Here is a 27,891-nt window from a genome sequence, read left to right as displayed (position 1 = left end):
CTTGAAAATGTGGTGGAGGTCGCAGTAGCTTAACAAGATGGTTTTAATGCCCCTTGGAGAAGTGGTGGAGGTCGCAGTAGCTTAACAAGACGGTTTTAATGCCCCTTGGAGAAGTGGTGGAGGTCGCAGTAGCTTAAGAAGACGTTTTAAATGCCCCTTGGAAGAGACATTGAGGTTGCAGTAGCTTTACAAGATGGTTTTATTGCCCCTTGGATGAGCAGTGGAGGTCGCAGTAGCTTAAAAAGATGGTTTTAATGCATCTTGGAAGAGACGTGGAGATCACAGTGGAATAAAAAGACCATATCAATGCCCCTTGAAAATGTGGTGGAGGTCGCAGTAGCTTAACAAAATGGTTATAATGCCCCTGGTAAAAGTGGTGGAGGTCGCAATAGCTTAACAAGACGGTTTTCATGCCCCTTGGAGAAGTGGTGGAGGTCGCAGAAGCTTAACAAGACGGTTTTAATACCCCTTTGAGAAGTGGTGTAGGTCACAGTAGCTTAAAAAGACGGTTTTAATGCCCCTTGGAAGAGACGTGGAGGTCTCAGTAGCTTAACAAGACGGTTTAAATGCCCCTGGGAAAAGTGGTGGAGGTCGCAGTAGCTTAAAAAGACGGTTTTAATGCCCCTTGGAAAAGACGTGGAGGTCGCAGTAGCTTAACAAGACGGTTTAAATGCCCCTTGGAAGAGACGTGGAGGTTGCAGTAGCTTAACAAGATGGTTTTAATGCCCCTTTTTAAGAGAAGTGGAGGTTGCAGTAGCTTAGGAAGATGATTTAAATGCCCCTGGAAGAGACGTGGAGGTTGCAGTAGCTTAAAAAGACGGTTTTAATGCCCCTTGGAATAGACGTGGAGGTTGTAGTAGCTTAACAAAATGGTTATAATGCCCCTGGTAAAAGTGGTGTAGGTCGCAATAGCTTAACAAGACGGTTTTCATGCCCCTTGGAGAAGTGGTGGAGGTCGCAGTAGCTTAACAAGATGGTTTTAATGCCCCTTTGAGAAGTGGTGTAGGTCACAGTAGCTTAAAAAGACGGTTTTAATGCCCATTGGAAGAGACGTGGAGGTCTCAGTAGCTTAACAAGACGGTTTATATGCCCCTTGGAAGAGACGTGGAGGTTGCAGTAGCTTAACAAGACGGTTTAAATGCCCCTGGGAAAAGTGGTGGAGGTTGCAGTAGCTTTACAAGACGGTTTTAATGCCCCTTGGAAGAGACGTGGAGGATGCAGTAGCTTAACAAGACAGTTTAATTGCCCCTTGGAAGAGACGTGGATGTTGCAGTAGCTTAACAAGATGGTTTAAATGCCCCTTGTAAGAAACGTGGAGGTTCTAGTAGGTTAACAAGACGGTTCAAATGCCCCTTGGAAGAGACATGGAGGTCGCAGTAGCTTAAAAAGACGGTTTCAATGCCCCTTGGAAGAGACGTGGGGATCACAGTGGAATAAAAGGACAATATCAATGCCCCTTGAAAACGTGGTGGTGGTTGCAGTAGCTTAACAAGATGGTTTTAATGCCCCTGGGAAAAGTGGTGGAGGTCGCAGTAGCTTAACAAGACGGTTTTAATACCCGTTGGAGAAGTAGTGGAGGTCGCAGTAGCTTAAAAAGACGGTTTTAATGCCCCTTGGAAAAGACGTGGAGGTCGCAGTAGCTTAACAAGACGGTTTAAATGCCCCTTTTTAAGAGAAGTGGAGGTTGCAGTAGCTTAGGAAGATGGTTTAAATGCCCCTGAAAGAGACGTGGAGGTTGCAGTAGCTTAAAAAGACGGTTTTAATGCCCCTTGGAATAGACGTGGAGGTTGTAACAGCTTAACAAAATGGTTATAATGCCCCTCGTAAAAGTGGTGTAGGTCGCAATAGCTTAACAAGACGGTTTTCATGCCCCTTGGAGAAGTGGTGGAGGTCGCAGTAGCTTAACAAGATGGTTTTAATGCCCCTTTGAGAAGTGGTGTAGGTCACAGTAGCTTAAAAAGACGGTTTTAATGCCCCTTGCAAGAGACGTGGAGGTCTCAGTAGCTTAACAAGACGGTTTATATGCCCCTTGGAAGAGACGTGGAGGTTGCAGTAGCTTAACAAGATGGTTTAAATGCCCCTGGGAAAAGTTGTGGAGGTCGCAGTAGCTTTACAAGACGGTTTTAATGCCCCACGGAAGAGACGTGGAGGATGCAGTAGCTTAACAAGACAGTTTAATTGCCCCTTGGAAGAGACGTGGATGTTGCAGTAGCTTAACAAGATGGTTTAAATGCCCCTTGTAAGAAACGTGGAGGTTCTAGTAGCTTAACAAGACCGTTCAAATGCCCTTTGGAAGAGACATGGAGGTCGCAGTAGCTTAAAAAGACGGTTTCAATGCCCCTTGGAAGAGACGTGGGGATCACAGTGGAATAAAAGGACAATATCAATGCCCCTTGAAAACGTGGTGGAGGTTGCAGTAGCTTAACAAGATGGTTTTAATGCCCCTGGGAAAAGTGGTGGAGGTCGCAGTAGCTTAAAAAGACGGTTTTAATGCCCCTTGGAAAAGACGTGGAGGTCGCAGTAGCTTAACAAGACGGTTTAAATGCCCCTTAGAAGAGACGTGGAGGTTGCAGTAGCTTAACAAGACGGTTTTAATGCCCCCTTTTAAGAGAAGTGGAGGTTGCAGTAGCTTAGGAAGATGGTTTAAATGCCCCTGGAAGAGACGTGGAGGTTGCAGTAGCTTAAAAAGACGGTTTTAATGCCCCTTGGAATAGACGTGGAGGTTGTAGTAGCTTAACAAAATGGTTATAATGCCCCTGGTAAAAGTGGTGTAGGTCGCAATAGCTTAACAAGACGGTTTTCATGCCCCTTGGAGAAGTGGTGGAGGTCGCAGTAGCTTAACAAGATGGTTTTAATGCCCCTTTGAGAAGTGGTGTAGGTCACAGTAGCTTAAAAAGACGGTTTTAATGCCCCTTGGAAGAGACGTGGAGATCTAAGTAGCTTAACAAGACGGTTTATATGCCCCTTGGAAGAGACGTGGAGGTTGCAGTAGCTTAACAAGACGGTTTAAATGCCCCTGGGAAAAGTGGTGGAGGTCGCAGTAGCTTTACAAGACGGTTTTAATGCCCCATGGAAGAGACGTGGAGGATGCAGTAGCTTAACAAGAAAGTTTAATTGCCCCTTGGAAGAGACGTGGATGTTGCATTAGCTTAATAAGATGGTTTAAATGCCCCTTGTAAGAAACGTGGAGGTTCTAGTAGCTTAACAAGACGGTTCAAATGCCCTTTGGAAGAGACATGGAGGTCGCAGTAGCTTAAAAAGACGGTTTCAATGCCCCTTGGAAGAGACGTGGGGATCACAGTGGAATAAAAGGACAATATCAATGCCCCTTGAAAACGTGGTGGAGGTTGCAGTAGCTTAACAAGATGGTTTTAATGCCCCTGGGAAAAGTGGTGGAGGTCGCAGTAGCTTAACAAGACGGTTTTAATACCCGTTGGAGTAGTGGTGGAGGTCGCAGTAGCTTAAATAGACGGTTTTAATGCCCCTTGGAAGAGACGTGGAGGTCGCAGTAGCTTAACAAGACGGTGTAAATGCCCCTTGGAAGAGACGTGGAGGTTGCAGTAGCTTAACAAGACGGTTTTAATGCCCCTTTTTAAGAGAAGTGGAGGTTGCAGTAGCTTAGGAAGACGGTTTAAATGCCCCTGGAAGAGACGTGGAGGTTGCAGTAGCTTAAAAAGACGGTTTTAATGCCCCTTGGAATAGACGTGGAGGTTGTAGTAGCTTAACAAGACGGTTTTAATGCCTCATGGAAGAGCGGTGGATGTCGCAGTAGCTTAAAAAGATGGTTTTAATGCCCCTTGGAAGAGACGTGGAGGTCACAGTGGAATAAAAAGACAATATCAATGCCCCTTGAAAATGTGGTGGAGGTCGCTGTAGCTTAATAGGATCAATTTAATGACCCTTGGAGAAGCGGTGGAGGTCGCAGTAGCTTAAAAAGACGGATTTAATACCCCTTGGAGAAGTGTTGGAGGTCGCGGTAGCTTAAAAAGATGATTTTAATTCCCCTTGGAAGAGATGTGGTGGTCACAGTGGAATAAAAAGACAATATCAATGCCCCTTGAAAATGTGGTGGAGGTCGCAGTAGCTTAACAAAACGGTTTTAATGCCCCTGGGAAAAGTGGTGGAGGTCGCAGTAGCTTAATACGACGCTTTTAATACCCTTTGGAAGAGACGTGGAGGTGGCAGTAGCTTAACAAGACAGTTTAATTGCCAATTAGAAGAGACGTGGAGGTTTCAGTAGCTTAACAAGATGGTTTAAATGCCCCTTGGAGAAGCGGTGGAGGTCGCAGTGCTTAACAAGATGGTTTTAATGCCCCTGGGAGAAGTGGTAGAGGTCGCAGTGGATTAAAAAGACGGTTTTAATGCAACTTGGAAGACACGTGGAGGTCGCAGTAGCTTAACAAGACGGTTTTAATGCCACTTGGAAGAGACGTGGAGGTTGCAGTAGCTTAACAAGACGGTTTAAATGCCCCTTGGAAGTGACGTGGAGGTAGGAGCAGCTTAAGAAGGCGGTTTAAATGTCTCTTAGATGAGACGTGGAGGTTGCAGTAGCTTAACAAGACTGTTTTAATGCCTCTTGGAAAAGCGGTGGAGGTCGCAGCAGCTAAAAAAGACGGTTTTCATGCCCCTTGGAAGAGACGTGGAGGTCACAGTGGAATAAAAAGACAATATCAATGCCCCTTGAAAATGTGGTGGAGGTCGCAGTAGCTTAACAAAACGGTTTTAATGCCCCTGGGAAAAGTGGTGGAGGTCGCAGTAGCTTAATAAGACGGTTTTAATACCCTTTGGAAGAGACGTGGAGTTGCAGTAGCTTAACAAGACAGTTTAATTGCCAATTAGAAGAGACTTGGAGGTTTCAGTCGCTTAACAAGATGGTTTAAGTGCCCCTTGGAAGAGACATGGAGGTTCTAGAAGCTTAACAAGACGGTTTTAATGCCCCTTGGAAGAGACGTGGAGGTTGCAGTAGCTTAAAAAAACGGTTTAAATGACCCTTGGAAGAGACGAGGAGGTTGCAGTAGCTTAAAAAGACGGTTTTAATGCCCCTTGGAAGAGCGGTGCAGGTCGCAGTAGCTGAAAAAAAAGGTTTTAATGCCCCATGGAAGAGATGTGGAGGTCACAGTGGAATAAAACACAATATCAATGCCACTTGAAAATGTGATGGAGGTCGCAGTAGCTTAACAAGACGGTTTTAATGCCCCTGGGAAAAGAGGTGGAGGTCGCAGTAGCTTAACAAGATGGTTTTAACGCCCCTGGAGAAGTGGTGGAGGTCGCAGTAGCTTAAAAAGACGATTTTAATGAACCTTGGAAGAGATGTGGAGGTTGCAGTAGATTAACCAGATGGTTTTAAAGCCCCTTGGAGGAGCGGTGGAGGTCGCAGTAGCTTAAAAAGACAGTTTTAATGCCCCTTGGAAGAGAAGTAGAGGTCACAGTGAAATAAAACGACAATATCAATGCCCCTTGAAAATGTGGTGGAGATCGCAGTAGCTTAACAAGATGGTTTAAATGCCCCTGGCAAAAGTGGTGGAGGTTGCAATAGCTTAACAAGGCGGTTTTAATGCCCCTTGGAGAAGAGGTGTAGGTCGCAGTGCTTAACAAGATGATTTTAATGCCCCTTGAAGAAGAGGTAGAGGTCGCAGTGGATTAAAAAGACGGTTTTAATGCAACTTGGAAGAGACGTGGAGGTCGCAGTAGCTTAACAAGACGGTTTTAATGCCCCTTGGAAGAGACGTGGAGGTTGCAGTAGCTTAACAAGACGGTTAAAATGCCCCTTGGAAGTGACGTGGAGGTAGCAGCAGCTTAAGAAGACGGTTTAAATGTCCCTTGGAAGAGACGTGGAGATTGCAGTAGCTTAACAAGACGGTTTTAATGCCTCTTGGAAGAGCGGTGGAGGTCGCAGTAGCTAAAAAAGACGGTTTTCATGCCCCTTGGAGAAGTGGTGGAGGACGCTGTAGCTTAAAAAGACTGTTTTAATGTCCCTTGGAGAAGTGGTTGAGGTAGCAGTAGCTTAAAAAGACCGTTTTAATGCCCCTGGGAAAAGTGGTGGAGGTCGCAGTAGCTTAACAAGTCGGTTTTAATACCACTTGGAAGAGACGTGGAGGTTGCAGTAGCTTAACAAGACAGTTTAAATACCCCTTGGAAGAGACGTGGAGGTTGCAGTAGCTTAACAAGACGGTTTAAATGCCCCTTGGAAGAAACGAGGAGGTTCTAGTAGCTTAACAAGATGGTTTTAATGCCCTTTGGAAGAGACGTGGAGATCACAGTGGAATAATAGGACAATATCAATGCCCCTTGAAAATGTGTTGGAGATCGCAGCAGCTTAACAAGACGGTTTTAACGCCCTTTGGAAGAGACGTGGAGGTTGCAGTAGCTTAACAAGACAGTTTAAATGCCCCTTAGAAGAGACATGGAGGTTTCAGTAGCTTAACAAGAAGGTTTAAATGCCCCTTGGAAGAGACGTGGAGGTTCTAGAAGCTTAACAAGATGGTTTTAATGCCCCTTGGAAGAGACGTGGAGGTTGCAGTAGCTTATCACGACGGTTTAAATGCCCCTTGGAAGAGACGTGGAGGTTGCAGCAGCTTAACAAGACGGTTTTAATGCCCCTTGGAAGAGTGGTGGAGGTCGCAGAAGCTTAAAAAAAAGGTTTTAATGCCCCTTGGAAGAGACGTGGAGGTCACAGTGGAATAAAAGGACAATATCAATGCCCCTTGAAAATGTGGTGGAGGTCGCAGTAACTTAACAAGACGGTTTTAATGCCCCTGGGAAAAGTGGTGGAGGTCGCAGTAGCTTAACAAGACGGTTTTAATGCCTCTTGGAGTAGTGGAGGAGGTCGCAGTAGCTTAAGAAGACGGTTTTAATGCCCCTTGGAGAAGTGGTGGAGGTTTCAGTAGCTTAAAAATACTTTTTTAATTCCCCTTGGAAGAGACGTGGAGGTCGCAGTAGCTTATCAAGACTGTTTAAATGCCCCTTGGAAGAGACGTGGAGGTTGCAGTAGCTTAACAAGACGGTTTTAATGCCCCTTGGAAGAGACGTGGAGCTTGCAGTAGCTTAACAAGACGGTTTAAATGCAACTTGGAAGAAACGAGGAGGTTGCAGTAGCTTAACGAGACGGTTTAATGCCTCTTCGAAGAGCGGTGGAGATCGCAGTCGCTTAAAAAGACGGTTTTAATGCCCCTTGGAAGAGACGTGGATGTCGCAGTGCTTAACAAGATGGTTTAAATGCCCCTTGGAAAAGACGTGGAGGTTGCAGTAGCTTAACAAGACGGTTTTAATGCCCCTTGGAAGAGACGAGGAGGTTGCAGTAGCTTAACAAGATGGTTTAAATGCCCCTTGGAAGAGCGGTGGAGGTCGCAGTAGCTTAAAAAAACGGTTTTAATACCCCTTGGAAGAGACGTGGAGGTCACAGTGGTTTAAAAAGGCAATATCAATGCCCCTTGAAAATGTGGTGGAGGTCGCAGTAGCTTAACAAGACGGTTTTAATGCCCCTGGGAAAAGTGGTGGAGGTCGCAGTAGCTTAACAACACTGTTTTAATGACCCTTGGAATAGACGTGGAGGTTGCAGTAGCTTAAAAAGACAGTTTAAATGCCCCTCGTAAGAGACGTGGAGGTTGGAGTAGCTTAACAAGACGGTTTTAATGCCCCTTGGAAGAGACGTGGACGTTCTAGTAGCTTAACAAGATGGTTTTAATGCCCCTTGGATGAGACGTGGAGGTTGCAGTAGCTTAATAAGATGGTTTTAATGCCCCTTGGAAAAACGGTGATGGTCGCAGTAGCTTAAAAAGACGGTTTTAATGCCAATTGGAAGAGACGTGGAGATCATAGTGGAATAAAAGGACAATATCAATGCCCCTTGAAAATGAAGTGGAGATCGCAGTAGCTTAACAAGACGGTTTTAATGCCCCTGGGAAAAGTGGTGGAGGTCGCAGTAGCTTAAGAAGACGGTTTTAATGCCCCTTGGAGAAGTGGTGGAGGTCGCAGTAGATTAAGAAGACGGTTTTAATGCCCCTTGGAAGAGACGTGGAGGTTGCAGTAGCTTAACAATACAGTTTAAATGCACCTAGGAAGAGACGTGGAGGTTGCAGTAGCTTAAAAATACGGTTTTAATGCCCCTTGCAAGAGACTTGGAGGTTGCAGTAGCTTAACAAGACGGTTTTAATGCCTCTTGGAAAAGAGGTGGAGGTCGCAGTAGCTTAAAAAGACGGTTTTAATGCCCCTTGGAAGAGACGTGGAGGTCACAGTGGAATAAAACGACAATATCAATGCCCCTTGAAAATATGGTGGAGGTCGCAGTAGCTTAACAAGACGGTTTTAATGCCCCTTGGAGGAGTGGTGGAGGTCGAAGTAGCTTAAAAAGACCGTTTTAGTGCCCCTTGGCAGAGACGTGGAGGTCACAGTGGAATAAAAAGCCAATATCAATGCCCCCTGAAAATGTGGTGGAGGTCGCAGTAGCTAAACAAGACGGTTTTAATGCCCCTGGGAAAAGTGGTGGAGGTCGCAGTAGCTTAACAAGCGGTTTCAATGCTCCTTGGAAGAGACGTGGAGGTTGCAGTAGCTTAACAAGACAGTTTAAATGCCCCTTGGAAGAGACATGGAGGTTGCAGTAGCTTAACAAGATGGTTTAAATGCCCCTTGGAAGAGACGTGGAGGTTCTAGAAGCTTAAAAAGATGGTTTTAATGCCCCTTGGAAGAGACTTGGAGGTTGCAGTTGCTTGACAAGGCGGTTTAAATGCCCCTCGGGAGAGACGTGGAGGTTGCAGTAGCTTAATAAGACGGTTTTAATCCCCTATGAAGAGCGGTGGAGATCGCAGTTGCTTAAAAAGATGATTTTAATGCCCCTTGGAAGAGACGTAGAGGTCACAGTGGAATAAAAGGACAATATCAATGCCCCTTGAAAATGTGGTGGCGATCGCAGTAGCTTAACAAGACGGTTTTGATGCCCCATGGAGAAGTGGTGGAGGTCGCAGTAGCTTAAAAAAATGGTTTTAATGCCCCTTCGAGAAGTGGTGGCGGTCGCAGTAGCTTAAAAGACGGTTTTAATGCCCCTTGAAAGACACGTGGAGGTCACAGTAGCTTAACAAGACGGTTTAAATGCCCCTTGGAAGAGACGTGGAGGTTGCAGTAGCTTAACAAGACGGTTTTAATGCCTCTTTGAAGAGACGTGGAGGTCACAGTAGCTTAACAAGCCGGTTTAAATGCCCCTTGGAAGAGACGTGGAGGTTGCAGTAGCTTAAAAAGACGGTTTTAATGCCCCTTGGAACAGACGTGGAGGTTGTAGTAGCTTAACAAGACGGTTTTAATGCCTCTTGAAAGAGCGGTGGAGGTCGCAGTAGCTTAAAAAGACGGTTTTAATGCCCCTTGGAATAGACGTGGAGGTCGCAGTAGCTTAACAAGACTGTTTAAATGCCCCTTGGAAGAGACGTGGAAGTTGCAGTAGCTTAAAAAGACGGTTTTAATGCCCCTTGGAAGAGACGTGGAGGTTGCAGTAGCTTAACAAGACGGTTTTAATGCCTCCTGGAAGAGCGGTGGAGGTCGCAGTAGCTTAAAAAGACGGTGTTAATGCCCCTTGGAAGAGACATTGAGGTCACAGTGGAATAAAAAGACAACATCAATGCCCCTTGAAAATGTGGTGGAGGTCGTAGTAGCTTAACAAGACGTATTTAATGCCCCTTGGAAGAGACATTGAGGTCACAGTGGAATAAAAAGACAACATCAATGCCCCTTGAAAATGTGGTGGATGTCGTAGTAGCTTAACAAGACGTATTTAATGCCCCTTGGAGAAGTGGTGGAGGTCGCAGTAGCTCAAAAAGACGGTTTTAATGCCCCTTGGAGAAGTGGTGGAGGTCGCAGTAGCTTAAAAAAATGGTTTTAATGTCCCTTGGAAGAGACGTGGAGGTCGCAGTAGCTTAACAAGACGGTTTAAATGCCCCTTGGAAGAGACGTGGAGGTTGCAGTAGCTTAGCGAGAGGGTTTTAATACCCCTTGGAAGAGACGTGTAGGTTGCAGTAGCTTAAAAAGACGGTTTTAATGCCCCTTGGAAGAGTGGTGGATGTGGCACTACCTTAACAAGATGGTTTTAATTCCCCTGGGAAAAGTGGTGGAGGTCCCAGTAGCTTAACAAGACGGTTTTAATGCCTCTTGGCAGAGTGGTGGATGTCGCAGTAGCTTAAAAAGATGGTTTTAATTTCCTTTGGAAGAGACGTGGAGGTCGCAGTAGCTTAACAAGATGGTTTAAATGCCCCTTGGAAGAGACGTGGAGGTTGCAGTAGCTTAGCGAGACGGTTTTAATGCCCCTTGGAAGAGACGTGTAGGTTGCAGTAGCTTAATAAGACGGTTTTAATGCCCCTTGGAAGAGCGGTGGAGGTCGAAGTAGCTTAAAAAGACGGTTCTAATGCCCCTTGGAAGAGACGTGGAGATCATAGTGGAATAAAAGGACAATATCAATGCCCCTTGAAAATGTGGTGGAGATCGCAGTAGCTTAACAAGACGGTTTTAATGCCCCTGGGAAAAGTGGTGGAGGTCGCAGTAGCTTAACAAGACGGTTTTAATGCACCTTGAAGAAGTGGTGGAGGTCGCAGTAGCTTAACAAGACAGTTTTAATGCCCCTTGGAAGAGACGTGGAGGTTGCAGTAGCTTAACAAGACAGTTTAAATGCCCCTTGGAAGAGACGTGGAGGTTGCAGTAGCTTAAAACTACCGTTTTAATACCCCTTGCAACAGACTTGGAGGTTGCAGTAGCTTAACAAGACGGTTTTAATGCCTCTTGGAAAAGAGGTGGAGGTCGCAGTAGCTTAAAAAGACGGTTTTAATGTCCCTTGGAAGAGACGTGGAGGTCACAGTGGAATAAAAAGAAAATATCAATGCCCCTTGAAAATGTGGTGGAGGTCGCAGTAGCTTAACAAGACAGTTTTAATGCCCCTTGGAGAAGTGGTGGAGGTCGCATTAGCTTAAAAAGATGGTTTTAATGCCCCTTGGAGTAGTCGTGGAAATCGCAGTAGCTTAAAAAGACGGTTTTAATGTCCCTTGGAAGAGACGTGGAGGTCACAGTGGAATAAAAAGACAATATCAATGCCCCTGGGAAAAGTGATGGAGGTCGCAGTAGTTTAACAAGACGGTTTTAATGCCCCATGGAGAAGTGGTGGAGGTCGCAGTAGCTTAAAAAGATGGTTTTAATGCCCCTTGGAGTAGTCGTGGAGGTCGCAGTAGCTTAAAAAGATGGTTTTAATGTCCCTTGGAAAAGGCGTGAAGGTCGCATTGCTTAACAAGATGGTTTAAATGCCCCTTGGAAGAGACATGGAGGTTGCAGTAGCTTAACAAGACGGATTTAATGCCCCTTGGAGGAGACTTGGAGGTTGCAGTAGCTTAACAAGATTGTTTAAATGCCCCTTGGAAGAGGGTGGAGGTCACAGCAGCTTAAAAAGACGGTTTTAATACCCCTTGGAAAAGACGTGGCGGTCACAGTGGTTTAAATAGACAATTTCAATGCCCCTTGAAAATGTCGTGGAGGTCGCAGTAGCTTAACAAGACCGTTTTAATGACCCTGGGAAAAGTGGTGAAGGTCGCAGTAGCTTAACAAGATGGTTTTAATCCCCCCAGGAAGAGACATGGAGGTTGCAGTAGCTTAACAAGACAGTTTAAATGCCCCTTGGAAGAGACGTGGAGGTTGCAGTAGCTTAACAAGACTGTTTAAATGCCCCTTGGAAGAGACGTGGCGGTTCTAGTAGCTTAACAAGATGGTTTTAATGCCCTTTGGAAGAGACGTGGAGGTTGCAGGAGCTTAACAAGACGGTTTAAATGCCCCGTGGAAGAGACGTGGAGGTTGCAGTAGCTTAATAAGACGGTTTTATTGCCCCTTAGAAGAGAGGTGGAGGTCGCAGTAGCTTAAAAAGACGGTTTTAATGCCCCCTCGAAGAGACATGGAGATCATAGTGGAATAAAAGGACAATATCAATGCCCCTTGAAAATGTGGTGGAGATCACAGTAGCTTAACAAGACGGTTTTAATGCCCCTGGGAAAAGTGGTGGAGGTCGCAGTAGCTTAACAAGACGGTTTTAATGCCCCTTGGAAGAGACTTGGAGGTTCTAGGAGCTTAACAAGACGGTTTTAATGCCCCTTGGAAGAGACGTGGAGGTTGCAGTAGCTTAACAAGACGGTTTAAATGCCCCTTGGAAGAGACATGGAGGTTGCAGGAGCTTAACAAGACGGTTTTAATGCCCCTTGGAGGAGACGTGGAGGTTGCAGTAGCTTAACAAGACGGTTTTAATGCCTCTTTGAAGAGACGTGGAGGTCACAGTAGCTTAACAAGCCGGTTTAAATGCCCCTTGGAAGAGACGTGGAGGTTGCAGTAGCTTAAAAAGACGGTTTTAATGCCCCTTGGAACAGACGTGGAGGTTGTAGTAGCTTAACAAGACGGTTTTAATGCCTCTTGAAAGAGCGGTGGAGGTCGCAGTAGCTTAAAAAGACGGTTTTAATGCCCCTTGGAATAGACGTGGAGGTCGCAGTAGCTTAACAAGACTGTTTAAATGCCCCTTGGAAGAGACGTGGAAGTTGCAGTAGCTTAAAAAGACGGTTTTAATGCCCCTTGGAAGAGACGTGGAGGTTGCAGTAGCTTAACAAGACGGTTTTAATGCCTCCTGGAAGAGCGGTGGAGGTCGCAGTAGCTTAAAAAGACGGTGTTAATGCCCCTTGGAAGAGACATTGAGGTCACAGTGGAATAAAAAGACAACATCAATGCCCCTTGAAAATGTGGTGGAGGTCGTAGTAGCTTAACAAGACGTATTTAATGCCCCTTGGAAGAGACATTGAGGTCACAGTGGAATAAAAAGACAACATCAATGCCCCTTGAAAATGTGGTGGATGTCGTAGTAGCTTAACAAGACGTATTTAATGCCCCTTGGAGAAGTGGTGGAGGTCGCAGTAGCTCAAAAAGACGTTTTTAATGCCCCTTGGAGAAGTGGTGGAGGTCGCAGTAGCTTAAAAAAATGGTTTTAATGTCCCTTGGAAGAGACGTGGAGGTCGCAGTAGCTTAACAAGACGGTTTAAATGCCCCTTGGAAGAGACGTGGAGGTTGCAGTAGCTTAGCGAGAGGGTTTTAATACCCCTTGGAAGAGACGTGTAGGTTGCAGTAGCTTAAAAAGACGGTTTTAATGCCCCTTGGAAGAGTGGTGGATGTGGCACTACCTTAACAAGATGGTTTTAATTCCCCTGGGAAAAGTGGTGGAGGTCCCAGTAGCTTAACAAGACGGTTTTAATGCCTCTTGGCAGAGTGGTGGATGTCGCAGTAGCTTAAAAAGATGGTTTTAATTTCCTTTGGAAGAGACGTGGAGGTCGCAGTAGCTTAACAAGATGGTTTAAATGCCCCTTGGAAGAGACGTGGAGGTTGCAGTAGCTTAGCGAGACGGTTTTAATGCCCCTTGGAAGAGACGTGTAGGTTGCAGTAGCTTAATAAGACGGTTTTAATGCCCCTTGGAAGAGCGGTGGAGGTCGAAGTAGCTTAAAAAGACGGTTCTAATGCCCCTTGGAAGAGACGTGGAGATCATAGTGGAATAAAAGGACAATATCAATGCCCCTTGAAAATGTGGTGGAGATCGCAGTAGCTTAACAAGACGGTTTTAATGCCCCTGGGAAAAGTGGTGGAGGTCGCAGTAGCTTAACAAGACGGTTTTAATGCACCTTGAAGAAGTGGTGGAGGTCGCAGTAGCTTAACAAGACAGTTTTAATGCCCCTTGGAAGAGACGTGGAGGTTGCAGTAGCTTAACAAGACAGTTTAAATGCCCCTTGGAAGAGACGTGGAGGTTGCAGTAGCTTAAAACTACCGTTTTAATACCCCTTGCAACAGACTTGGAGGTTGCAGTAGCTTAACAAGACGGTTTTAATGCCTCTTGGAAAAGAGGTGGAGGTCGCAGTAGCTTAAAAAGACGGTTTTAATGTCCCTTGGAAGAGACGTGGAGGTCACAGTGGAATAAAAAGAAAATATCAATGCCCCTTGAAAATGTGGTGGAGGTCGCAGTAGCTTAACAAGACAGTTTTAATGCCCCTTGGAGAAGTGGTGGAGGTCGCATTAGCTTAAAAAGATGGTTTTAATGCCCCTTGGAGTAGTCGTGGAAATCGCAGTAGCTTAAAAAGACGGTTTTAATGTCCCTTGGAAGAGACGTGGAGGTCACAGTGGAATAAAAAGACAATATCAATGCCCCTGGGAAAAGTGATGGAGGTCGCAGTAGTTTAACAAGACGGTTTTAATGCCCCATGGAGAAGTGGTGGAGGTCGCAGTAGCTTAAAAAGATGGTTTTAATGCCCCTTGGAGTAGTCGTGGAGGTCGCAGTAGCTTAAAAAGATGGTTTTAATGTCCCTTGGAAAAGGCGTGAAGGTCGCATTGCTTAACAAGATGGTTTAAATGCCCCTTGGAAGAGACATGGAGGTTGCAGTAGCTTAACAAGACGGATTTAATGCCCCTTGGAGGAGACTTGGAGGTTGCAGTAGCTTAACAAGATTGTTTAAATGCCCCTTGGAAGAGGGTGGAGGTCACAGCAGCTTAAAAAGACGGTTTTAATACCCCTTGGAAAAGACGTGGCGGTCACAGTGGTTTAAATAGACAATTTCAATGCCCCTTGAAAATGTCGTGGAGGTCGCAGTAGCTTAACAAGACCGTTTTAATGACCCTGGGAAAAGTGGTGAAGGTCGCAGTAGCTTAACAAGATGGTTTTAATCCCCCCAGGAAGAGACATGGAGGTTGCAGTAGCTTAACAAGACAGTTTAAATGCCCCTTGGAAGAGACGTGGAGGTTGCAGTAGCTTAACAAGACTGTTTAAATGCCCCTTGGAAGAGACGTGGCGGTTCTAGTAGCTTAACAAGATGGTTTTAATGCCCTTTGGAAGAGACGTGGAGGTTGCAGGAGCTTAACAAGACGGTTTAAATGCCCCGTGGAAGAGACGTGGAGGTTGCAGTAGCTTAATAAGACGGTTTTATTGCCCCTTAGAAGAGAGGTGGAGGTCGCAGTAGCTTAAAAAGACGGTTTTAATGCCCCCTCGAAGAGACATGGAGATCATAGTGGAATAAAAGGACAATATCAATGCCCCTTGAAAATGTGGTGGAGATCACAGTAGCTTAACAAGACGGTTTTAATGCCCCTGGGAAAAGTGGTGGAGGTCGCAGTAGCTTAACAAGACGGTTTTAATGCCCCTTGGAAGAGACTTGGAGGTTCTAGGAGCTTAACAAGACGGTTTTAATGCCCCTTGGAAGAGACGTGGAGGTTGCAGTAGCTTAACAAGACGGTTTAAATGCCCCTTGGAAGAGACATGGAGGTTGCAGGAGCTTAACAAGACGGTTTTAATGCCCCTTGGAGGAGACGTGGAGGTTGCAGTAGCTTAACAAGATTGTTTAAATGCCCCGTGGAAGAGGGTGGAGGTCACAGCAGCTTAAAAAGACGGTTTTAATACCCCTTGGAAGAGACGTGGTGGTCACAGTGGTTTAAATAGACAATATCAATGCCCCTTGAAAATGTCGTAGAGGTCGCAGTAGCTTAACAAGACAGTTTTAATGACCCTGGGAAAAGTGGTGAAGGTCGCACTAGCTTAACAAGATGGTTTTAATCCCCCCTGGAAGAGACATGGAGGTTGCAGTAGCTTAACAAGACAGTTTAAATGCCCCTTGGAAGAGACGTGGAGGTTGCAGTAGCTTAACAAGACTGTTTAAATGCCCCTCGAAAGAGACGTGGAGGTTGCAGTAGCTTAATAAGACGGTTTTAATGCCCCTTAGAAGAGCGGTGGAGGTCGCAGTAGCTTAAAAAGACGGTTTTAATGCCCCTTGGAAGAGACATGGAGATCATAGTGGAATAAAAGGACAAAATCAATGCCCCTTGAAAATGTGGTGGAGATCACAGTAGCTTAACAAGACGGTTTTAATGCCCCTGGGAAAAGTGGTGAAGGTCGCAGTGGCTTAACAAGACGGTTTTAATGCCCCTTGGAAGAGACGTGGAGATTCTAGTAGCTTAACAAGACGGTTTTAATGCCCCTTGGAAGAGACGTGGAGGTTGCAGTAGCTTAACAAGACGGTTTAAATGCCCCTTGGAAGAGATATGGAGGTTGCAGTAGCTTAATAAGACGGTTTTAATGCCCCTTTGAAGAACGATGGAGGTCGCATTAGCTTAAAAAGACGGTTTTAATGCCTCTTGGAAAAGAGGTGGAGGTCGCAGTAGCTTAAAAAGACGCTTTTTAATGCCCCTTGGAAGAGACGTGGAGGTCACAGTGGAATAAAAAGACAATATCAATGCCCCTGGGAAAAGTGATGGAGGTCGCAGTAGTTTAACAAGACGGTTTTAATGCCCCATGGAGAAGTGGTGGCGGTCGAAGTAGCTTAACAAAACGGTTTTAATGCCCCTTGGAGAAGTGGTGGAGTTTGCAGTAGCTTAACAAGACGGTTTAAATGCCCATTGGAAGAGACGTGGAGGTCGCAGTAGCTTAACAAGACGGTTTAAATGACCCTTGGAAGAGACGTGGAGGTTGCAGTAGCTTAACAAGATGGATTTAATGCCTCTTGGAAGAGACGTGGATGTTTCAGTAGCTTAACAAGCCGGTTTAAATGCCCCTTGGAAGAGACGTGGAGGTTGCTGTAGCTTATGAAGACGGTTTAAATGCCCCTTGGAAGAGACGTGGAGGTTGCAGTAGCTTAACAAGACGGTTTTAATGCCTCTTGGAAAAGAGGTGGAGGTCGCAGTAGCTTAAAAAGACGCGTTTTAATGCCCCTTGGAAGAGACGTGGAGGTCACAGTGGAATAAAAAGACAATATCAATGCCCCTTGAAAATGTGGTGGAGGTCGCAGTAGCTTAACAAGACAGTTTTAATGCCCCTTGGAGAAGTGGTGGAGGTCGCAGTAGCTTAAAAAGATGGTTTTATTGCCCCTTGGAGAAGTCGTGGAGGTCGCAGTAGCTTAAAAAGACGGTTTTAATGTCCCTTGGAAAAGACGTGGAGGTCGCATTGCTTAACAAGATGGTTTAAATGCCCCTTGGAAGAGACATGGAGGTTGCAGTAGCTTAACAAGACGGTTTTAATGCCCCTTGGAGGAGACGTGGAGGTTGCAGTAGCTTAACAAGATTGTTTAAATGCCCCTTGGAAGAGCGGTGGAGGTCACAGCAGCTTAAAAAGACGGTTTTAATACCCCTTGGAAGAGACGTGGAGGTCACAGTGGTTTAAATAGACAGTATCAATGCCCCTTGAAAATGTCGTGGAGGTCGCAGTAGCTTAACAAGACCATTTTAATGACCCTGGGAAAAGTGGTGAAGGTCGCAGTAGCTTAACAAGACAGTTTTAATCCCCCTTGGAAGAGACGTGGAGGTTGCAGTAGCTTAACAAGACAGTTTAAATGCCCCTTGGAAGAGACGTGGAGGTTGCAGTAGCTTAACAAGACGGTTTAAATGCCCCTTGGAAGAGTCGTGGAGGTTGCAGTAGCTTGATAAGACGTTTTAATGCCCCTTGGAAGAGCGGTGGAGGTCGCAGTAGCTTAAAAAGACGGTTTTAATGCCCCTTGGAAGAGACATGGAGATCATAGTGGAATAAAAGGACAATATCAATGCCCCTTGAAAATGTGGTGGAGAAAACAGTAGCTTAACAAGATGGTTTTAATGCCCCTGGGAAAAGTGGTGGAGGTCGGAGTAGCTTAACAACACGGTTTTAATGCCCCTTGGAAGAGACGTGGAGGTTCTAGTAGCTTAACAAGACGGTTTTAATGCCTCTTGGAAGAGACATGGAGGTTGCAGTAGCTTAACAAGACAGTTTAAATGCCCCTTGGAAGAGACATGGAGGTTGCAGTAGCTTAATAAGACGGTTTTAATGCCCCTTTGAAGATCGATGGAGGTCGCAGTAGCTTAAAAAGACGGTTTTAATGCCTCTTGGAAAAGAGGTGGAGGTCGCAGTAGCTTAAAATGACGGGTTTTAATGCCCCATGGAAGAGACGTGGAGGTCACAGTGGAATAAAAAGACAATATCAATGCCCCTTGAAAATGTGGTGGAGGTCGCAGTAGCTTAACAAGACGGTTTTAATGCCCCTTGGAGAAGTGGTGGAGGTCGCAGTAGCTTAAAAAGACAGTTTTAATGCCCCTTGGAGAAGTGGTGAAGGTCGCAGTAGCTTAAAAAGACGATTTTAATGCCCCTTGGAAGAGACGAAGAGGTTGCAGTGGCTTAACAAGACGGTTTAAATGCCCCTTGGGAGAAACGTGGAGGTTCCAGTAGCTTAATAAGACGTATCAATGCCCCTTGAAAATGTGGTGGCGGTCACAGTAGCTTAAAAAGATGTTTTTAATGCCCCTTGGAGAAGTGGTGGAGGTCGCAGTAGCTTAAAAAAACGGTTTTAATGTCGCTTGCAAGAGACGTGGAGGTCGCAGTAGCTTAACAAGACGATTTAAATGCCCCTTGGAAGAGACATTTAGGTCGCAGTAGCTTAACAAGGTGGTTTTAATGCCCCTTGAAAGACATGTGGAGGTTGCAGTAGCTTAACAAGACGGTTTAAATGCCCCTTGGAAGAGGCGTGGAGATTGCAGTAGCTCAACAAGACGGTTTTAATGCCCCTTGGAAGAGTGGTGGAGGTCGCAGTAGCTTAAAAAAAAAGGTTTTAATGCCCCTTGGAAGAGACGTGGAGGTCACAGTGGAATAAAAGGACAATATCAATGCCCCTTGAAAATGTGGTGGAGGTCGCAGTAACTTAGCAAGACGGTTTTAATGCCCCTGGGAAAAGTGGAGGAGGTCGCAGTAGCTTAACAAGACGGTTTTAATGCCCCGTGGAGTAGTGGAGGAGGTCGCAGTAGCTTAACAAGACGGTTTTAATGCCCCTTGGAGAAGTGGTGGAGGTTGCAGTAGCTTAAAAAGACGGTTTTAATTCCCCTTGGAAGAGACGTGGAGGTCGCAGTAGCTTATCAAGACGGTTTAAATGCCCCTTGGAAGAGACGTGGAGGTTGCAGTAGCTTAACAAGACGGTTTTAATGCCCCTTGGAAGAGACGTGGAGGTTCTAGTAACTTAACAAGACGGTTTTAATGCCCCTTGGAAGAGACGTGGAGGTTGCAGTAGCTTAACAAGACGGTTTAAATGCCCCTTGGAAGAGACATGGAGATTGCAGTAGCTTAATAAGACGGTTATAATGCTCCTTTGAAGAGCGATGGAGGTCGCAGTAGCTTAAAAAGACGGTTTTAATGCCTCTTGGAAAAGAGGTGGAGGTCGCAGTAGCTTAAAAAGACGGGTTTTAATGCCCCTTGGAAGAGACGTGGAGGTCACAGTGGAATAAAAAGACAATATCAGTGCCCCTGGGAAAAGTGGTGGAGGTCGCAGTAGTGTAACAAGACGGTTTTAATGCCCCATGGAGAAGTGGTGGCGGTCGAAGTAGCTTAACAAGACGGTTTTAATGCCCCTTGGAGAAGTGGTGGAGGTTGCAGTAGCTTAACAAGACGGTTTAAATGCCCATTGGAAGAGACGTGGAGGTCGCAGTAGCTTAACAAGACGGTTTAAATGCCCCTTGGAAGAGACGTGGAGGTTGCAGTAGCTTAACAAGACGGATTTAATGCCCCTTGGAAGAGACGTGGAGGTTTCAGTAGCTTAACAAGCCGGTTTAAATTCCCCTTGGAAGAGACGTGGAGGTTGCAGTAGCTTATGAAGACGGTTTAAATGCCCCTTGGAAGAGACGTGGAGGTTGCATTAGCTTAACAAGATGGTTTTAATGCCTCTTGGAAGAGCGGTGGAGTTCGCAGTAGCTTAAAAAGACGGTTTTAATGCTCCTTGGAAGAGACGTGGAGGTCACAGTGGAATAAAAAGACAATATCAATGCCCCTTGAAAATGTGGTGGAGGTTGCAGTAGCTTAACAAGACAGTTTTAATGCCCCTTGGAGAAGTGGAGGAGGTCGCAGTAGCTTAAAAAGATGGTTTTAATGCCCCTTGGAGAAGTCGTGGAGGTCGCAGTAGCTTAAAAAGACTGTTTTAATGTCGCTTGGAAAAGACGTGGAGGTCGCATTGCTAAACAAGATGGTTTAAATGCCCCTTGGAAGAGACATGGAGGTTGCAGTAGCTTAATAAGACGGTTTTAATGCCCCTGAGAGGAGACGTGGAGGTTGCAGTAGCTTAACAAGATTGTTTAAATGCCCCTTGGAAGAGCGGTGGAGGTCACAGCAGCTTAAAAAGACGATTTTAATACCCCTTGGAAGAGACGTGGAGGTCACAGTGATTTAAATAGACAGTATCAATGCCCCTTGAAAATGTCGTGGAGGTCGCAGTAGCTTAACAAGACCGTTTTAATGACCCTGGTAAAAGTGGTGAAGGTCGCAGTAGCTTAACAAGACGGTTTTAATCCCCCTTGGAAGAGACGTGGAGGTTGCAGTAGCTTAACAAGACTGTTTAAATGCCCCTTGGAATAGACGTGGCGGTTCTAGAAGCTTAACAAGATGGTTTTAATGCCCCTTGGAAGAGACGTGGAGGTTGCAGTAGCTTAACAAGACGGTTTAAATGCCCCTTGGAAGAGACGTGGAGGTTGCAGTAGCTTAATAAGACAGTTTTAATGCCCCTTGGAAGAGCGGTGGAGCTCGCAGTAGCTTAAAAAGACGGTTTTAATGCCCCTTGGAAGAGACATGGAGATCATAGTGGAATAAAAGGACAACATCAATGCCCCTTGAAAATGTGGTGGAGATCACAGTATCTTAACAAGACGGTTTTAATGCCCCTGGGAAAAGTGGTGTAGGTCGCAGTAGCTTAACAAGACGGTTTTAATGCCCCTTGGAAGAGACGTGGACGTTCTAGTAGCTTAACAAGACGGTTTTAATGCCCCTTGGAAGAGACGTGGAGGTTGCAGTAGCTTAACAAGACGGTTTAAATGCCCCTTGGAAGAGACATGGAGGTTGCAGTAGCTTAATAAGACGGTTTTAATGCCCCTTTGAAGAGCGATGGAGGTCGCAGTAGCTTAAAAAGATGGTTTTAATGCCTCTTGGAAAAGAGGTGGAGGTCGCAGTAGCTTAAAATGACGGGTTTTAATGCCCCTTGGAAGAGATGTGGAGGTCACAGTGGAATAAAAAGACAATATCAATGCCCCTTGAAAATGTGGTGGAGGTCGCAGTAGCTTAACAAGACGGTTTTAATGCCCCTTGGAGAAGTGGTGGAGGTCGCAGTAGCTTAAAAAGACAGTTTTAATGCCCCTTGGAGAAGTGGTGAAGGTCGCAGTAGCTTAAAAAGACGATTTTAATGCCCCTTGGAAGAGAAGAGGAGGTTGCAGTGGCTTAACAAGACGGTTTAAATGCCCCTTGGGAGAAACGTGGAGGTTGCAGTAGCTTAATAAGATGGTTTTAATGCCCGTTGGAAGAGCGGTGGAGGTCGCAGTAGCTTAAAAAGACGATTTTAATGCCCCTTGGAAGAGACGTGGAGGTCACAGTGGAATAAAAGGACAATATCAATGCCCCTTGAAAATGTGGTGGCGGTCACAGTAGCTTAAAAAGATGTTTTTAATGCCCCTTGGAGAAGTGGTGGAGGTCGCAGTAGCTTAAAAAAACGGTTTTATTGTCGCTTGGAAGAGACGTGGAGGTCGCAGTAGCTTAACAAGACGATTTAAATGCCCCTTGGAAGAGGCGTGGAGGTTGCAGTAGCTTAACAAGATGGATTTAATGCCCCTTGGAAGAGACGTGGAGGTTTCAGTAGCTTAACAAGCCGGTTTAAATGCCCCTTGGAAGAGACGTGGAGGTTGCAGTAGCTTATGAAGACGGTTTAAATGCCCCTTGGAAGAGACGTGGAGGTTGCATTAGCTTAACAAGATGGTTTTAATGCCTCTTGGAAGAGCGGTGGAGTTCGCAGTAGCTTAACAAGACGGTTTTAATGCCCCTGAGAGGAGACTTGGAGGTTGCAGTAGCTTAACAAGATTGTTTAAATGCCCCTTGGAAGAGCGGTGGAGGTCACAGCAGCTTAAAAAGACGATTTTAATACCCCTTGGAAGAGACGTGGAGGTCACAGTGGTTTAAATAGACAGTATCAATGCCCCTTGAAAATGTCGTGGAGGTCGCAGTAGCTTAACAAGACTGTTTTAATGACCCTGGGAAAAGTGGTGAAGGTCGCAGTAGCTTAACAAGACGGTTTTAATCCCCCTTGGAAGAGACGTGGAGGTTGCAGTAGCTTAACAAGACAGTTTAAATGCCCCTTGGAAGAGACGTGGAGGTTGCAGTAGCTTAACAAGACTGTTTAAATGCCCCTTGGAAGAGATGTGGCGGTTCTAGTAGCTTAACAAGATGGTTTTAATGCCCCTTGGAAGAGACGTGGAGGTTGCAGTAGCTTAACAAGACGGTTTAAATGCCCCTTGGAAGAGACGTGGAGGTTGCAGTAGCTTAATAAGACGGTTTTAATGCCCCTTGGAAGAGCGGTGGAGCTCGCAGTAGCTTAAAAAGACGGTTTTAATGCCCCTTGGAAGAGACATGGAGATCATAGTGGAATAAAAGGACAATATCAATGCCCCTTGAAAATGTGGTGGAGATCACAGTAGCTTAACAAGACGGTTTTAATGCCCCTGGGAAAAGTGGTGAAGGTCGCAGTAGCTTAACAAGACAGTTTTAATGCCCCTTGGAAGAGACGTGGAGGTTCTAGTAGCTTAACAAGACGGTTTTAATGCCCCTTGGAAGAGTCGTGGAGGTTGCAGTAGCTTAACAAGACGGTTTAAATGCCCCTTGGAAGATACATGGAGGTTGCAGTAGCTTAATAAGACGGTTTTAATGCCCCTTTGAAGAGCGATGGAGGTCGCAGTAGCTTAAAAAGATGGTTTTCATGCCTCTTGGAAAAGAGGTGGAGGTCGCAGTAGCTTAAAATGACGGGTTTTAATGCCTCTTGGAAGAGATGTGGAGGTCACAGTGGAATAAAAGGACAATATCAATGACCCTTGAAAATGTGGTGGCGGTCACAGTAGCTAAAAAAGATGGTTTTAATGCCCCTTGGAGAAGTGGTGGAGGTCGCAATAGCTTAAAAAAACGGTTTTAATGTCGCTTGGAAGAGACGTGGAGGTCGCAGTAGCTTAACAAGACGATTTAAATGCCCCTTGGAGAGACATGGAGGTCGCAGTAGCTAAACAAGGTGGTTTTAATGCCCCTTGGAAGAGATGTGGAGGTTGCAGTAGCTTAACAAGACGGTTTAAATGCCCCTTGGAAGAGGCGTGGAGATTGCAGTAGCTTAACAAGACTGTTTTAATGCCCCTTGGAAGAGTGGTGGAGGTCGCAGTAGCTTAAAAAAAAGGTTTTAATGCCCCTTGGAAGAGACGTGGAGGTCACAGTGGAAGAAAAGGACAATATCAATGCCCCTTGAAAATGTGGTGGAGGTCGCAGTAACTTAGCAAGACGGTTTTAATGCCCCTTGGAGTAGTGGAGGAGGTCGCAGTAGCTTAACAAGGCGGTTTTAATGCCCCTTGGAAGAGACGTGGAGGTTGCAGTAGCTTAACAAGACGGTTTTATGACTCTTCGAAGAGCGGTGGAGGTCGCAGTAGCTTAAAAAGACGGTTTTTATGCACCTTGGAAGAGACGTGGAGGTCACAGTGGAATAAAAAGACAATATCAATGCCCTTTCAAAATGTTGTGAAGGTCGCAGTAGCTTAACAAGACAGTTTTGACGCCCCTTTGAGAAATGGTGGAGGTCGCAGTAGCTTAAAAAGACGGTTTTAATGCCCCTTGGAGAAGTGGTGGAGGTCGCAGTAGCTTAAAAAGATGGTTTTAATGCCCCTTGGAAGAGACTTGGAGGTTGCAGTAGCTTAACAAGATGGTTTAAATGCCCCTTGGAAGAGATGAGGAGGTTGCAGTAGCTTAACAAGATGGTTTAAATGCCTCTTGGAAGAGCGGTGGAGATGGCAGTAGCTTAAAAAAACGGTTTTAATACCCCTTGGAAGAGACGTGCAGGTCACAGTGGTTTAAAAAGACAATATCAATGCCCCTTGAAAATGTGGTGGAGGTCGCAGTAGCTTAACAAGACGGTTTTAATGCCCCTTGGAATAGACGTGGAGGTTGCAGTAGCTTAACAAGACAGTTTAAATGCCCCTTGTAAGAGACGTGGAGGTTGGAGCAGCTTAACAAGACGGTTTTAATGCCCCTTGGAAGAGACGTGGAGGTTGGAGTAGCTTAACAAGACTGTTTTAATGCCCCTTGGAAGAGACGTGGAGGTTCTAGTAGCTTAATAAGATGGTTTTAATGCCCCTTGGAAGAGCGGTGGAGGTCGCAGTAGCTTAAAAAGACGATTTTAATGCCCCTTGGAAGAGACGTGGAGGTCACAGTGGAATAAAAGGACAATATCAATGCCCCTTGAAAATGTGGTGGCGGTCACAGTAGCTTAAAAAGATGGTTTTAATGCCCCTTGGAGAAGTGGTGGAGGTCGCAGTAGCTTAAAAAAACGGATTTAATGTCGCTTGGAAGAGACGTGGAGGTCGCAGTAGCTTAACAAGACGATTTAAATGCCCCTTGGAAGAGACATGGAGGTCGCAGTAGCTTAACAAGGTGGTTTTAATGCCCCTTGGAAGAGACGTGGAGGTTGCAGTAGCTTAACAAGACGGTTTAAATGCCCCTTGGAAGAGGCGTGGAGATTGCAGTAGCTTAACAAGATGGTTTTAATGCCCCTTGGAAGAGTGGTGGAGGTCGCAGTAGCTTAAAAAAAGGTTTTAATGCCCCTTGGAAGAGACGTGGAGGTTACAGTGGAATAAAAGGACAATGTCAATGCCCCTTGAAAATGTGGTGGAGGTCGCAGTAACTTAGCAAGACGGTTTTAATGCCACTGGGAAAAGTGGTGGAGGTCGCAGTAGCTTAACAAGACGGTTTTAACCCCCCTTGGAAGATACGTGAAGGTTGCAGTAGCTTCACAAGACAGTTTAAATGCCCCTTGGAAGAGACGTGGAGGTTGCAGTAGCATAACAAGACTGTTTAAATGCCCCTTGGAGGAGACGTGGCGGTTCTAGTAGCTTAACAAGATGGTTTTAATGCCCCTTGGAAGAGACGTGGAGGTTGCAGTAGCTTAACAAGATGGTTTAAATGCCCCTTGGAAGAGACGTGGAGGTTGCAGTAGCTTAATAAGACGGTTTTAATGCCCCTTGGAAGAGCGGTGGAGGTCGCAGTAGCTTAACAAGACGGTTTTAATGCCCCTTGGAAGAGACGTGGAGGTTCTAGTAGCTTAACAAGACGGTTTTAATGCCCCTTGGAAGATACGTGAAGGTTGCAGTAGCTTAACAAGACGGTTTAAATGCCCCTTGGAAGAGACATGGAGGTTGCAGTAGCTTAATAAGACGGTTTTAATTTCCCCTTTGAAGAGCGATGGAGGTCGCAGTAGCTTAAAAAGATGGTTTTAATGCCTCTTGGAAAAGAGGTGGAGGTCGCAGTAGCTTAAAATGACGGGTTTTAATGCCCCTTGGAAGAGACGTGGAGGTCACAGTGGAATAAAAAGACAATATCAGTGCCCCTGGGAAAAGTGGTGGAGGTCGCAGTAGTGTAACAAGACGGTTTTAATGCCCCATGGAGAAGTGGTGGCGGTCGAAGTAGCTTAACAAGACGGTTTTAATGCCCCTTGGAGAAGTGGTGGAGGTTGCAGTAGCTTAACAAGACGGTTTAAATGCCCATTGGAAGAGACGTGGAGGTCGCAGTAGCTTAACAAGACGGTTTAAATGCCCCTTGGAAGAGACGTGGAGGTTGCAGTAGCTTAACAAGACGGATTTAATGCCCCTTGGAAGAGACGTGGAGGTTTCAGTAGCTTAACAAGCCGGTTTAAATTCCCCTTGGAAGAGACGTGGAGGTTGCAGTAGCTTATGAAGACGGTTTAAATGCCCCTTGGAAGAGACGTGGAGGTTGCATTAGCTTAACAAGATGGTTTTAATGCCTCTTGGAAGAGCGGTGGAGTTCGCAGTAGCTTAAAAAGACGGTTTTAATGCTCCTTGGAAGAGACGTGGAGGTCACAGTGGAATAAAAAGACAATATCAATGCCCCTTGAAAATGTGGTGGAGGTTGCAGTAGCTTAAAAAGACAGTTTTAATGCCCCTTGGAGAAGTGGAGGAGGTCGCAGTAGCTTAAAAAGATGGTTTTAATGCCCCTTGGAGAAGTGGTGGAGGTCGCAGTAGCTTAAAAAGACGATTTTAATGCCCCTTGGAAGAGACGAGGAGGTTGCAGTGGCTTAACAAGATGGTTTAAATGACCCTTGGGAGAAACGTGGAGGTTGCAGTAGCTTAATAAGATGGTTTTAATGCCCGTTGGAAGAGCAGTGGAGGTCGCAGTAGCTTAAAAAGACGATTTTAATGCCCCTTGGAAGAGACGTGGAGGTCATAGTGGAATAAAAGGACAACATCAATGCCCCTTGAAAATGTGGTGGAGATCACAGTAGCTTAACAAGACGGTTTTAATGCCCCTGGGAAAAGTGGTGGAGGTCGCAGTAGCTTAACAAGACGGTTTTAATGCCCCTTGGAAGAGACGTGGAGGTTCTAGTAGCTTAACAAGACGGTTTTAATGCCCCTTGGAAGAGACGTGGAGGTTGCAGTAGCTTAACAAGACGGTTTAAATGCCCCTTGGAAGAGACATGGAGGTTGCAGTAGCTTAATAAGACGGTTTTAATGCCCATTTGAAGAGCGATGGAGGTCGCAGTAGCTTAAAAAGATGGTTTTAATGCCTCTTGGAAAAGAGGTGGAGGTCTCAGTAGCTTAAAATGACGGGTTTTAATGCCCCTTGGAAGAGATGTGTAGGTCACAGTGGAATAAAAAGACAATATCAATGCCCCTTGAAAATGTGGTGGAGGTCGCAGTAACTTAACAAGACGGTTTTAATGCCCCTTGGAGAAGTGGTGGAGGTCGCAGTAGCTTAAAAAGACAGTTTTAATGCCCCTTGGAGAAGTGGTGAAGGTCGCAGTAGCTTAAAAAGACGATTTTAATGCCCCTTGGAAGAGACGAGGAGGTTGCAGTGGCTTAACAAGACGGTTTAAATGCCCCTTGGGAGAAACGTGGAGGTTGCAGTAGCTTAATAAGATGGTTTTAATGCCCGTTGGAAGAGCGGTGGAGGTCGCAGTAGCTTAAAAAGACGATTTTAATGCCCCTTGGAAGAGACGTGGAGGTCACAGTGGAATAAAAGGACAATATCAATGCCCCTTGAAAATGTGGTGGCGGTCACAGTAGCTTAAAAAGATGTTTTTAATGCCCCTTGGAGAAGTGGTGGAGGTTGCAGTAGCTTAAAAAAACGGTTTTATTGTCGCTTGGAAGAGACGTGGAGGTCGCAGTAGCTTAACAAGACGATTTAAATGCCCCTTGGAAGAGACATTTAGGTCGCAGTAGCTTAACAAGGTGGTTTTAATGCCCCTTGAAAGAGATGTGGAGGTTGCAGTAGCTTAACAAGACGGTTTAAATGCCCCTTGGAAGAGGCGTGGAGATTGCAGTAGCTTAACAAGACGGTTTTAATGCCCCTTGGAAGAGTGGTGGAGGTCGCAGTAGCTTAAAAAAAAGGTTTTAATGCCCCTTGGAAGAGACGTGGAGGTCACAGTGGAATAAAAGGACAATATCAATGCCCCTTGAAAATGTGGTGGAGGTCGCAGTAACTTAGCAAGACGGTTTTAATGCCCCTGGGAAAAGTGGAGGAGATCGCAGTAGCTTAACAAGACGGTTTTAATGCCCCTTGGAGTAGTGTAGGAGGTCGCAGTAGCTTAACAAGACGGTTTTCATGCCCCTTGGAGAAGTGGTGGAGGTTGCAGTAGCTTAAAAAGACGGTTTTAATTCCCCTTGGAAGAGACGTGGAGGTCGCAGTAGCTTATCAAGACGGTTTAAATGCCCCTTGGAAGAGACTTGGAGGTTGCAGTAGCTTAACAAGATGGTTTTAATGCCCCTTGGAAGAGACGTGGAGGTTCTAGTAGCTTAACAAGACGGTTTTAATGCCCCTTGGAAGAGACGTGGAGGTTGCAGTAGCTT

The sequence above is a fragment of the Phyllobates terribilis genome, unplaced genomic scaffold (genome assembly GCF_046119375.1).
Source record: "Phyllobates terribilis strain yellow unplaced genomic scaffold, ASM4611937v1 Scaffold_23__1_contigs__length_19252631, whole genome shotgun sequence".
NCBI classification, from domain to species: Eukaryota; Metazoa; Chordata; class Amphibia; order Anura; family Dendrobatidae; genus Phyllobates; species Phyllobates terribilis.
This window is presented reverse-complemented; position numbering follows the sequence as displayed.